This window comes from Peromyscus eremicus, chromosome X, assembly GCF_949786415.1.
Source record: "Peromyscus eremicus chromosome X, PerEre_H2_v1, whole genome shotgun sequence".
In the NCBI taxonomy this organism is placed as follows: domain Eukaryota; kingdom Metazoa; phylum Chordata; class Mammalia; order Rodentia; family Cricetidae; genus Peromyscus; species Peromyscus eremicus.
Window position 1 is genome coordinate 39,917,102 of NC_081439.1, and position 13,319 is coordinate 39,930,420.

At 35.5% G+C, this 13,319-nt stretch overlaps 1 protein-coding gene across 8 annotated transcripts in view; it reads left to right on the forward strand.

Annotated features, from left to right (window-relative positions):
- Dmd (dystrophin) overlaps positions 1-13,319 on the forward strand; it is a 2,092,376-nt gene that overhangs the window by 349,839 nt on the left and 1,729,218 nt on the right. The gene's annotated exons all lie outside the window — the stretch shown is intronic.

Here is a 13,319-nt window from a genome sequence, read left to right on the forward strand (position 1 = left end):
GCCCCCAGGGCCTAGGGGCTAGGGACCTGGTTTGCCCAGTCTGGAGATGGTTTTACCTGTTCCCAATTCATGCAGGGTGGGCTTATGTCTCCTTATCTACTCTTTTAAGGTACACACACACACATACCCACACACAAACACACACACAGTCAGAGGCTGACTGGGAAAGGAAGTAAGGACTGAGGACAAGCATACCCTTTTGAGAATTAGTATCTAGCTAGGTGTACTAAAGGAGAGCCTTTGTGAATCAGGTGAAGGATTTCCATCTGTGTTCTAGGTGATCACTGTCAGATTGTTGAAATTTACCACCTTATAGGAGGTCTTTTGGAGTCAAGCCTAGAGACCAGTAATTATTTTGCCTCTAGTTGCCCTGGCCAGAGGACTGATTCTCAACATTAACCTGATAATCCCTGAGGTGGTTTGCAAGGGGAGCTTCCTCAGCCCCTACCAGATAGAAATCATCCATGTGGCTGATACTATCTGTATGGGCCTAAGCAGCCATCCAGACCCTTTTCTTTTCCTCAGCTATGATACACAGAAGGGAGAATGACATAAGAGGTCATGTCAGATGAGGCTAGAGGTCTGGGTGAGGTACCTGAATTCTTTGATGAAATTAGAAATGTCAACAGAGAAAGAACCAAGGCACTTTTCTACCTGAGAAAGATTAGCCACAGAAAAAGTGACACTTATGACATGTACTGATGCAAGGGCCTCCACTTCTATGAGGAGATAAAGAGCATGGGAGCAGGTTTGAGCCATTGGGGTTGATGAAGAAATAATGGGTGAGGTTGAGTCAAAGTGAGGAGGTGGGTGAGCAGAAAGGCTACTGGTAGGTGAGGCTGGGATGGTGCCAGGGGGTCAGGCTGAGCAGGTATCGGTAGGTTAAACAGAGAAGGCACCCCTAGGGGAGCTGTATCCTCTATATCAGAGTTGAAAAGAAACCAACCAAGGGCTCCAGGTGCTGGTCAGCTTTGGGAGGAGATGTCTGTTCTAAGAGACTCTCATGAGTGACACAGGAGACACAGGGAAAAGGATGAGAGTGCAGATCAGAGAAGGTTTGGGCGTAATGAATTTTGGACAGTTTGCTTGTGTGTGGTGAGAATTTGTCAAGATCTATGAGAGTTTGGAAGTCCAGTGTGCCATTTTCAGATCACTGAGATTGAAAAACTTGTATTGATATCAAGCTTTATTATAGTAAAAAAAATATGACAGCAAGGCTTAATAGTATCTCTGGGTCTGAGAAGGGAAAGAAACTTAAAGAGACAGGCAAGGGCAGTTAAAGTTTTGAAGGAGAAGAGCCCATGGTTAGTGAGAGGAAAGAAAGTGGGGTAGTAAAGAATTTCTGGGAACAAAGCAAAGAGGAGGTAGGAGAGACTTAGGAAAGATTTTTCCTTCCAAGTCCAAGTATTAGGGGCCATAAGGAGGAAACATGTCAGAAGGAGGATTCCAGTGTCATATATCGATATGAGGAAGTAGAGTTTTCAGATCATGAGAATTAAAAGGGATAGGAATGGAGACACAGGGTTGAAGACATAGAAGGGAATAAGTGCCATAAGACAGAGTCTCAATCCTGAGGGCATCCCCCACTGCTGGGGGCAAGACTTGTTAGAGAGATGCCCAAAACACAGATGATGGGAGTCCCATGCACAAGATGAGCCCTCCAAAGGGCACAGGGAGACTCTATGAAGTACTTGTATGACTTTCATAGAACAAGAGAGACTGGACAGGCAACTCTAAGAAAGACAAACTTAATGGACTAGGCTAAGAGAGATGAGTGAGTGGAGCAAGTCCCAGAAGGAAGTGGCTGAAGGTATAGACTCAAAATCTGGAGTCAAATATGGTGGATGCCAGAGCCTGCAGAATGATCCAATCCTAGGAGGTCCAAGTCAGCAGTTTGGTTCTGTTAGGAGGGATTGTAACTGTAATGAGAGTAAGGAGACTAACCTTTATCTTTTGTGATTGTGGGTAAATTAGACAAAGCTTAACTTCTAAGAAAAGAGAGCTTGTGATAGCACAGCTAAGATTGGGGACATCAAGATACAGTTTCAATACTTCAGCGTTTCAGAACATAATGAGGAAAGAGTGGTAAAGTAATTGTAGAACAGAAGAAAAATTAGAACAAGATAATAAAGAGTAAAATTATGGGAAAATAGGACAAAATGGACGGTGATTACTCAGTCTAGGAATGGAATCACAACTCGTAAGGGACCAAAGGTTGTTAGAAGCCTATAAAATGTCAGATTCAAAAAGCAAACACAATCAGTGACAGTTGATGTTCTCCACTGACTAGCTCCAACTACTTTTTTCCCTTTTGTTTTCTTTCATGTTTACTTGCTTCTTGTTCACCACTTTCATGCTAAAGATGGATCTCGGGATATTATGCATGCTCTGGGTTATGCCCCAGTGTCCAAACAGTGTTTTACATGTGGTGTTGTTTATGATTATGAAATTTTTATTTCAGGGATTCATGGTGACATAGACAAGCTGTTTGATTATTATTGCCATTCATGATTGTAAAATTGTGATTATGTTTTTACATCACTTTATTTTGATTTTCCTTTTCATTATTCTTGCTATGTGTTGCCTATCATATACCAACTGATAATTTTCATTTTAAAACTTTTGAACTGTTATACATATTCAATTGATTAACAATAGATAGTGGATAAAAATGCAAGGTGATTGCAATATTTTTTATGTCCCTTTCTTATTTACTATGCCCAGGGTTTTTTTTATTTTTTTAATTATTTTAAGATCAAAGTGTGGTCAAATTGATTTTACTCACTAAAGAATACATTAAGAAAGACGAAGAGCATTTTAATGATCACATAGATTTTTAACTGTCTCTAAGGAGCTATTAAGATTGGATTATGAGGAGTGTTTTGGTAATAACTGAAGTGTTATTATAAGAATACAATACCTGCTTTGTGAATTAAAGTAGGTAAAAATATTTTAGTGATTCACATTACTTTTTCCACATATACCTTAATGAGTCAATGTGTATTTATCCATTTCTTCAGAAGATTGCCCATACAGTGACCTTAAATATGAAACCAGAAAAGTCATAAATACCAATGTTTTTAAATAAAATTATGAAAAACTTTTGATGAATTCTCTTTCTTCTCAAACTAGTCATGCCAGTGTGAACACATGCCACAAACTAAAGAAGTCAAGATTTTTCAGTGTTTCACTGTTTTACTTGAATCTAAGTTTCTAGAGGCTAGTGTCAGCATACACACACACACACACACACACACACACACACACACACACTGCAGTTTCAATTTAAAGAATAAGAGATTTTATTCTGGAATCATTTTGAGTGACTATGACCCAGGAAAACAGATTAAGGTTACCCCAAATTCCATGTCCAATGTGAAAGCAGTTTCATGAAGTTCTATAGTTTTGCAGAACAAAGAATGGCGTGAATCAACGCAGGTTTAAAATATGTTGGTTGGTACATTAGAGAGGTGGTTACAGTAAGATGAATAAAACAGTTCTATAGGCCTTAGACATTATCTGATGACATTTTTAGCTTTGGGGTTGGTGGAAACTTGTGGTTTCATAAGCTAATATATTTCAAAAGATTTTTATCTATTAGTTATGTGATGCTGGTTCTAACACAAGAGATGAGCAAGACTTTTTTTTTTTTTTTTTTGGTTTTTTCGGGATAAGATTTCTCTGTGTTGTTCTGGCACCTGTCCTAGATCTTGCTGTGTAGACCAGGCTGGCCTTGAACTCACAGAGATCCTCCTGTCTCTGGTTAGACTTTTTACATATATGATTTTTTTCTATTTTTGAAATGGGGGTTACCAATTACAATTTTATCATCAATTTGCAGACAAGTTAATGTTATTCTCCAATACTATTAAGCTTTCTTTAAAAATGTTAATTACTTTCATTTGGGTGCCATTCAGAAAACCATTTTTCTAGAAATACTAAATGAAGGTGACAGTTTTAGTTCACTGAGAATTATTTTGACTCACTGTTTTTGAGTAACAATCCACAGAAAGCATAAAGAAAAGATGATAAACAGATTTTTTTTAAATCTAAACTGACAATAGAGTGAAACTTTATCAAATGGGAACAAAAAAAGTAAGGTCCCTATCTCCTATGAGCTAGCCAGGACAACTTGGCTCTGCTCCAAATCTTTCATCCTCTCACAACCTGGCTCAGATATGTTTCTATAGTGGAAAGAAGTGCCATGCAGAGTACAGAAAAGCGTTCAAACCTTTTTGAGGACAATGTTTGGGAGTAGAAAGCAGTCCTCTCTGCTACATTTTACTGGTCAAAGCAAGTCAGGGGATGACACAGGTTCACGAGGCAGAAAATGGAGAAGAGAAAAGCATTGAGGCCACATTGTGAGGGGCATGGACTCATTAAAGGATGAAATATTTGGACCAATTTTGCTGTTAGTCTATCATTTAGAGCAGATGTTCCTGCACAACATAGCTTCCTTGCCAAGTAATATTTTCACACAAGAATAGTCTCTAAATAATGCAAATATCAGGCTTTCTGAAACAGTATTCCCTGTGTTAAAACACGACTAATTATTAATGTAAATATATGGCTTGAGTGTATCAAAATTAGAAGCCATGTTTAAAAGTCTGAAGACAATGGGTGTATGTCTAGATTCCTTTGAGTGCCATAACAAATCTTCTCTGACGTAGTCTCTTATGCCTCTCTAATGTGATCATTTTCTGCCCCTCAACAGGCCCTATGCTTGAAGAACTGGCTTATTGTGATTTCTGTAATCATAAAATGTAACTTGATCCTAGCATCTGAAGGTCTTTCTGCTTGTACTCTCTTCCATTTTCCACATCTTCCTGTTAATATTTTATTCAACTTTTGAAATTCAGTTGATAAAGATTTCTGTTATTCTCCCCAGAATGGATTAAATCTCTCTTATGTGTACCAGCAGCCCATTTCTGACACCAGTATCAAGAGGATTAGAATGATAATTGCTTTAAAGTACACCTCTTCCCTAGAATGTGACAAAGTCTATGAGAACAAGAGCAATGGTAAAGGGAAAAAAACACCTTTCATCTATCTATTCTTCCTGGTGTGTGAGACAGTATAAAGCATGTGGCTAGTAATGATGAAATGTTGTGTAACTTAAATACTTCTCTCCTTTGACATATGATGAAAACAGGTGAAGTGTTACATAATTTATCAACATTTTCCGCACAATTGAGAAAAAGCTAGAAGAGCAATTTAAATAAGTGCTTATTTGCTTCCAAGGACTGTATTCTTCAAAATAAAACCAATAAATGGAAGATTTAAACCAAATAGTGGCATGTTGAGATGTTTAAGAAATGTTTGAGTTAGATGCACAAAACCCAAACTTATTCTTTTATTTGCTATTAATTGAAGCTTCATCATCTTTTAGAATCATATTTTTAATTTTCTATTTAGCTAATGATGATAAGAGAATGGTTTTCAAAATCTTTAGACAATATTGTGTTACTTGGGTTACTGCTCTGGTGCAGTCTTTACTATATTTGTTAGGATGGCAGTCATACTGATGTCTCAAGGAGATAATGGGATCCTTAATGCTAAGCAATTTAACAATTCACAGGTTGAATTCTTTTTTCACATTTTTAGTTTTTGTGAATATGTATGTATTTATGGGTGACTGCTCTTTAGAGTGAATACATGAGGATGTGTGGTAGTATATGTGTGGGGGTCAGAGGACAATTTTGGATATCAGCCTTTACCTTCAATCTTATTTGAGACAGGGTACTCTGTTCAACACTGTGAGTATCAGGCTAGGTGGCCAACAGGCTTCCAGAGATTTCCCATCTGGTTGAGAGGTGCTGGAATTACAGACACATGCACCCAGCTTAATGTGGTTCTTGGGAATCTGAGCTCAAGTCCTCACCATTGGGAACGATGTGCTTTAGCCAATGAACCATCTCCATAGTCCCAAACCTGAAAAAAAAATGTCATAATGTAGATGTAAGAAGCACCACTGTTCCCAATATCTTGTCACAAATTCAGCCCAGTATAAAGAATAACTACTTTTGTAAATTAACATGTGACATTAAGAAAGTGAAAGGAAAGAACAGAAAGAATTGATTACATGAAAACTTTTCTTTCTTGAGGGGGTGAAGAGACGACTAAGTGGTTAAGAGCACTCCTTGCTTTTGCAGAGGACCTGATCTAGATTTGGTCCTCAGGGTCTCTTCTGACCACTACAGATTCTGTAGGTATGTGGTGTGTACACAGAAGCAGGCAAATGCTCATACCCATAAAACAAAATAAGTAAATGAAAAATGAAAACAAACTCTAAAACTTGCATTTTTGACATTATGACCTGCCCGTTATAATTACCTATCAGTAACACTGAATGATATAACAACCAAATAACCATAACTTTAACAACATTTAGACAGTAGGAATGGTTAAGAGATTGGTAGATAAAGTGTCTACATTTAGAGTTGTATGTAACACTTACTTGTTGTAACTTTAGAAAAATTATTGGTATGCTCTATGCCTCAAATTTATTATCTATAAAATAGAGATGAGTTTCCTTGATTATTATAAAAATTAATTAGAGCACAGTATGTAACATACACTAATGTTTCTCTCAAACACTAATGAATCAATGTATATGAAGCTGATTCATATGAAAAATCCAATATTCAACCATATACTACTACAGGATTGGAAATTTCCTCTGGTTCAACTTGTTAGAAGGAAATAGAAATACAATTTACACAGAAGCCTTTCGTTACATATTCTATGCCATGTAGCCTTGTGAATCCTTTCCTTGATTTGGTACTGTCGACAAACAGGCCTTCAATTTAGTCATTGAAGAAAAAATTATGAATTGACCAAGGCTGACTTCCCCAGTGGGCAGCAGAATGGCATGATTAGGAAAAAAAGCTATGTCTTGTCACCCACATTGAGCACATACAATTGTTCTGACATGTAACTAGGAAAGTATATATAAAATAAAAATACAATTTAAATCTATTATTTACAGAATATATGAATGTTCTTGTGCCATTGCCCTTTCATTGTGTATGAACAAATTTAAATATTCTTTAGCCACCTTAGATATTATTTGGTTCTAAATGCTGATAGGTAGTATTTCCTCAAAAGCTTATTTATTATGTCATATTTGTATATGACATGTGTGTATGTGTGTGTTTAAATACTTTGAAACAAAATGCTTCATCTTGCCAACTTTGTGCTGTTTTTGTGTAAAAATGATTATTGGAATAGATCTTAATTCATTTCTGTTTCTATCCCTAGGTGTCCAAATATAAATCATTAGTATAAAAATTAAAGGTATCTTTTAGTATTACAATGTATAAAGAATATGTAATTTTCAAAAAGAGAATTATCTAAATTCTTGTATTGTAAGTCTTCTATGGTACAATAAATTTTTCATTTTGTTAAAGCTATATCAAACCATATATAAAAATTACCAAAGTTTTACAAATTTTGGTTTTAGAAAAGCTGGGGAAGTAAACTAATATTATCCTTGTTAAATTACAGATGATAAACCACACGTCTAAGTAAAGGACTCAATTTTTTTAAACAAAGTTTATAAGAGATAGACCTGATCAGACAACGAAATATGCTGATTTTGTTTAATCATTTTTTTTCCTTTGGTGTTTAAAACAAACCATTTATAGATAATGACTTGATTTCCATCGACTGTTGTTACTGTTCAAAGTTCTAATGTGCAATCTGCCTGAGTCATTTTTTATGTACTTAGTACTATAATATACATATTGAGTGTTAATGATTATATTTTATGAAGTCTTACTGCTGAATAGAATAACATTTTGTAACTGGGGTGAATGTGAAAGTATATTATATAACTTAGCTGTTCAGTACTTCTTAGCTCCAAGGAATAACTTGGCTTTTTCTTCATTATCTTTGCAGCCAGATTTAGTGCTATTTCTGGTACATAAGAGTCTTGAAAAGTATTTGATGCTAAGTGATAATGAATAAATACATGTTAATTTTCATCTGCTAAATCCTAAGAACATTCCAGAACTTTGATACTCCTGTTAAAAAAGAAAATGTATCCTACTAATAGATTTTGCTTTTTGCTATGACATTCCTAGAGATATAATTGGTAGATTAAGCCTGAAGAAGAACATTTGTGCTCGCAGTTCCTTCCTGACACAGATGTCTGTGACAAAATTTTGCAATGTGTGAAGTGTCAAAATAGTGGTAGTTCATCCACCTTGGCTCACGCTCTTCCTTTTTCTCTCCTGAGTAAGTAGCTTGCCTATAGTAGCAGATTCCCTTGCCCTATGACTTCCAGGTGGATTTGGCCAATGGCAGATCTTAAAGGAACAAGAAAGAAGGAATATAGAAAGATAAGGACATTTGAGTGATGGGAGCTCCTCTCAGGCAGTCTTTTTAGTTCTTTCATTGTTTACAGACCAAAAAATGCTCTCTTCTCTGAGTCTAGGAGTAAATATATTTCTCTATTTCTTCCAGTGGTTTCGTAAGACTCTGTCTTTATCTTTGCAAATATTCTTTTGGTAAGCTTTTACAGTATTACTCGTTTTTGCAAGGGCCTTTGGATCTGCAAAACAAATTTGGATGCTTACTCCCTGATAGGGACATTTAATAGGAAGGATAACACAAGAAATGTAATTTGAGTTTATTGAACACTTTCTCAGCCAGGGACTGTATTGGACACCTTATATTTATTAACCGTTTAATCTTTATGTTATCAAATTAGTTAGTGCCATTGGTCACTCTGAGTATAAGCTCACAAAGAGGAAATGTCAAGAAGTATGAGCATTATGGTTCAAAATACTGGAATAAATTCATGATAGTTAGCATCTTTTAGGCATATTTTATTTTGAAAAAGCCCATTCTACTTAAAATTTTCATATCATTACCACAATCTGGGTAATACTATATCTTGACTTTAAAAATGGAAATATTGAGGCTTGGGTTGGAAAAGAGACTTGCCCAAGATCTTATAATAACATATAAGATATGGATACAGGCATTTTGAATGTAGAGCAAATTTTGTTCACAAAATTATAATTTTTATGCTTTGTAAAACACTTCATCAGTGTGAAATTTTTCCTTTCCAAATTCTCTCTATATAAGCCATATTCCTTTCAATCATTACATTCCTAAAATTAAAGATAAAACACATTTTATTTGTCTTTATTGAGAGTCTTGTGAAGCATTATTAATATGTGCTGTTAACAATTAGTACAGTGGTCATTCTTGAAGATGCTAATCCACAGAAGTGGTGCTAGGTTGCTACCAGGTACCTGTCATATCCTGTTTATAAGTGTAATTGCTGTAGTATAAACCTATTCACTTTACAGAGATTCACTGAGCTATACAACTGAAGATACATGTTTTCCTGTATGTATATTATGTTGCAATACAATGTTTGTCACAAATTTTAAAACTGTACTTTAGAAAAATACCTACAAAAAGTGCCTGTTTAAACTACAGTGGGCTGTATTATTTTGCGCTGAGCAATTCAGCAGCGTAGCCTCCCAGGAGATTTTGAATCCTCACTTTTGCAGGCTTTTTGGTGTTTCCAGTGTCCAGAATTTGTAATCACTGAGCAGTCTCTTGACTTTTTGAACAACAGATATATCCATGGCTTGACCTTTTTGTAACCAGAAGGTCATGCTAAATTATCCGTGTGCTCTTTAGCTCTTACTGGAACATTGTATTGATCCTTCTGTATTTTCAGGTTAAAAGACTGATGCAACTCTGAAGAGGCAGAGGCCGCTTAAACAGCTTCACAAATGAATTTCTGAGCCTTTCACAGTTTTTTTTTTACATTATTTAAAATTTTCTCCTCTTTATTTATGCCACCTACTAATATATTTTAACATTGTCTGGGCTTCCATATTTCTTAATTCATTACAAATAATACTGTAGAAGGAATGTTATTTTATGATTGTTTCATCTTGCTATTTGGGTTAGTAAAGAAGAAGTCAATAACTGAATGGGTGAATCTGCTGAGTAATGTCAAAAGTTCACTGAGTTCATTTAATAAAGAAAGCATTAGTCATGAAAGGAACTAAAGGCAGAGAGCCACAGAATCATGTGGCACAAAAAGGATGTGGCACTTTGATTTACAAAACCATTTTCTGCACTTGAAAAGAAAGCCATTAATGATGGAATTTTAAGGAAATAGTAATGCTTTTATTACCCTAAATGTCACCCATGAAAAAAGATGTGATAGATAGCAAAAATGAAACAGGAGAGAAACAAACCAAGATTTAATTTAAAATAGCCGAAGAAGCAACAGAACAAGAGCATGAATTTTCTTTGGGCTTCGCTATCCACAGTTTACATTCCTCATTTTCTGTGATGTATGTGCACAATTACATCTCTCCTTCCTTACTATTCTTATAGGTGCTATACTTATACTCCTATACTATTATCTACACTTATAGGGGTTATAATCACATGCATTACAAATGAACTCAGCATTTTCTATTATATTCAATAGCATGATAAAATTTCATATGTACCTCGAACTTAGCACTACAGAGAGAAATAGAGAAGCGCTAATAGAAGAATAAAGGAGTAAAATTATCCTATATTTTTTAAATATGGATTAAAAGTTGCCAATTCATATGCAACACCTATAGAATATACTGACTTTGCTTGATTTCAAGTTCACAAGTGTGCTCTGAGGTGTTATTATATAAGTTTTCGTTTTACTGATCAGTGCAAAGATTTACTTTATTAGGACACCACAGCTAGTGAACAGGGTACTTGAGTGCCAAAGTTAGCTTCCGCTGCCTCTGGAACCTGTGCTCCTTTTGCTGTGTAATATCGATAACTCTGTCCAATGAAGAGAGAGTAGTTTAAACCAAGCAAAGGATGCAGGAGTAATGAGATGCTTTTGTTTTTCCTGTGGGGTAGTTATGCTACATATAGACAAAGCATCTGAAGCTTTGTGACATTTTGTTGAGAATTGTTTTAGTAGGTGGGAATTTTACAAAAACTGCTTTAATATTTGCCTTTAAATTAAAGCAAACATACATTACAGAAGGAGGGCCAAACCTGCTTCAGCATGTGTTTTCACAGAACTGCTAAACCTTCAGTAACTGAGGAATTGATCCTGCCATACCCAGGATAAATTCATTCAGTCTCATTTTCAGGAAGCATGTTCCTTCTGGGTGACAATATGGCCGATGGAACAAAGAAGATTCAGATTTCTGTTGTGATACTTCAGTGAAACATTGTTATAAATGTGCTATGAAAACTGATAAAATAATAAGATCAGTTTTTTTTTCCTATTAACTCGTTGCTTCCTTGTACTAAGATCATTAACTAGTTACACTTGGGAGCCTGACTAGACCAGGATCATTTACTCCCTTTCCATTTTGGTTGAATTTGGCATGAAAGGGTAAACTATAGAGAGTCTGTGTCACATTCAGACTGTAAGCAAGATTCTCTCAGCCTGCTGGCCTTTATCTCCACTTCCTTTCCCTAAATCAAAGCATATGTTTCATCCTGTATAATACTTAGGTTAGATGCCCTGAGATACACTTCATATTTACTGGCTTCAATTCTTTTTTTGAGTAAGTGCCATTTTGTCATCCATGTCTTTCTTCGTTTGTCAGAGTTTATCTGGCAATCAATAAAGATACACAGTATGGCCTAAGAACAACAATCTTTGTCAGAAAAATATACATTTGCCTTTTTCTAAAAATTGGCATATTGCTACCTGCAAGATGCTTATTTTCATAACTTTAGAAGAAACTCTTTTCTCAGTTGCTTCTGTAAAACTTGCCCCTGAAATAAAGAGCATTTCAAGTTGTACTTTAATTCAATTGGAAAATAAAACCTCAGTGTTACTCATGTTTACATTTGAAGATGTTTATGGTATTATTAGGAAGTATATACTCATCTGCTTAAAGAGTCATAAAATGTCAGTTTTTTAAGATTTGCTTATATATTATACATTATAAACCTACTTTAAAAACTTTCAGCATGTTAATATATTGTATTATTTACATTCTTACTCTGGAATTTCAAAAAGAACTATTGGGGTATAATTTCAATACAAAAACAGTTTGTAAAAAAATAGTCTGTAGTTGATATCACATCAAAAAATCTGAGCATACAAGAATGAGTGGCTTGCCTGCAGGAGCTAGGTTTTTCTTCATAGAAGGCAACTACCTAGGCAACTTCAGGTCCCATCATTGACATTGCTACCTGAGTGTAGGAAGAATCTAACTTTTATGTCTTTAGTCTTAGATGTATCAAAGTTGTTGTTTTTCTTGTATACAGGGATTTTCTTGATAAGTAAGTTTCAAAGTTAGTTTGCAATCTAAGTAGCTCATGAGTTAAAGGTCAATGTTAGGCCTGTTATTTGACACTCGGTGAAAGCAGTTCCTGATTTGAAGCTACAGACTCTGGTATTTTCCACAGTTATGTTTTCCTGATTCATTTATTTCCTGTGTGTGGTATTATTTTTCATGAGTATGTTTTCCCAGCTGGAAAGAACTTCTGTCACCTGGGCATTGTGTGTCTGATTTACCAATGTGAGCTCCATCTAGCATCTCACTCTGGTTTACTGCTGTTCCATAGACTTCAGTGCTAAACTAAGTCTTTGTGGATAATATGGGTGATAAGAGAACTGAAAATCATACCATCAGAAACAATTGTGGATGGTTTTTTACTGAAACTAGGAAAGATTTTGGAGCATATGTCAGAAGAAACAATATATTTGAAAGATAACAGAGCAGAAAGATAATAAGGTGGAGAAGAGTAACATGGTAGGATGGACGGAACAGAGGCTTCAGAAGTTACCTAGACCCGAGGCAAAATGATGGGCTTACCACCTTCTAGTTTTGTAACACAGGGTTGCATAGCCAAATTCTTTGTCTTACCTGCTCCTGTAAGATGAGTGCATTAATGTTAAGATGACAGAAAAGATGCAATGGTGATAAGATCCATTTGCAAAGTTCAGTGCCTCCCATCAGTAGTTACTCTAAGAATTTTAGGACTTACTAGTGATTATAGTAATTTTAGGTTCCTTAATGGAATTTCTAAGTAGATATCCTAGAAAAATAATTGAAAAGCCTTAGTAGACTTATTTTCACCCTGTTTAAACTAGATTTTCCATATATAGCCATACCACATTGAACACCATGGATCTCATCTTATCCCAGGAGTTAAGCATGGTTAGGACGGGACGATACTTGGATGGAAGACCAACTAGGATTACTGGTTACTTGGGTGAGAGGCAACCTGAGATTACCAGGTGCAGTAGGCTTCAAACTAACTAAATAACTGACAAAATAAATAAATCAGGCCTTCCAAAAACTGGATTTGTTTTAAAATGA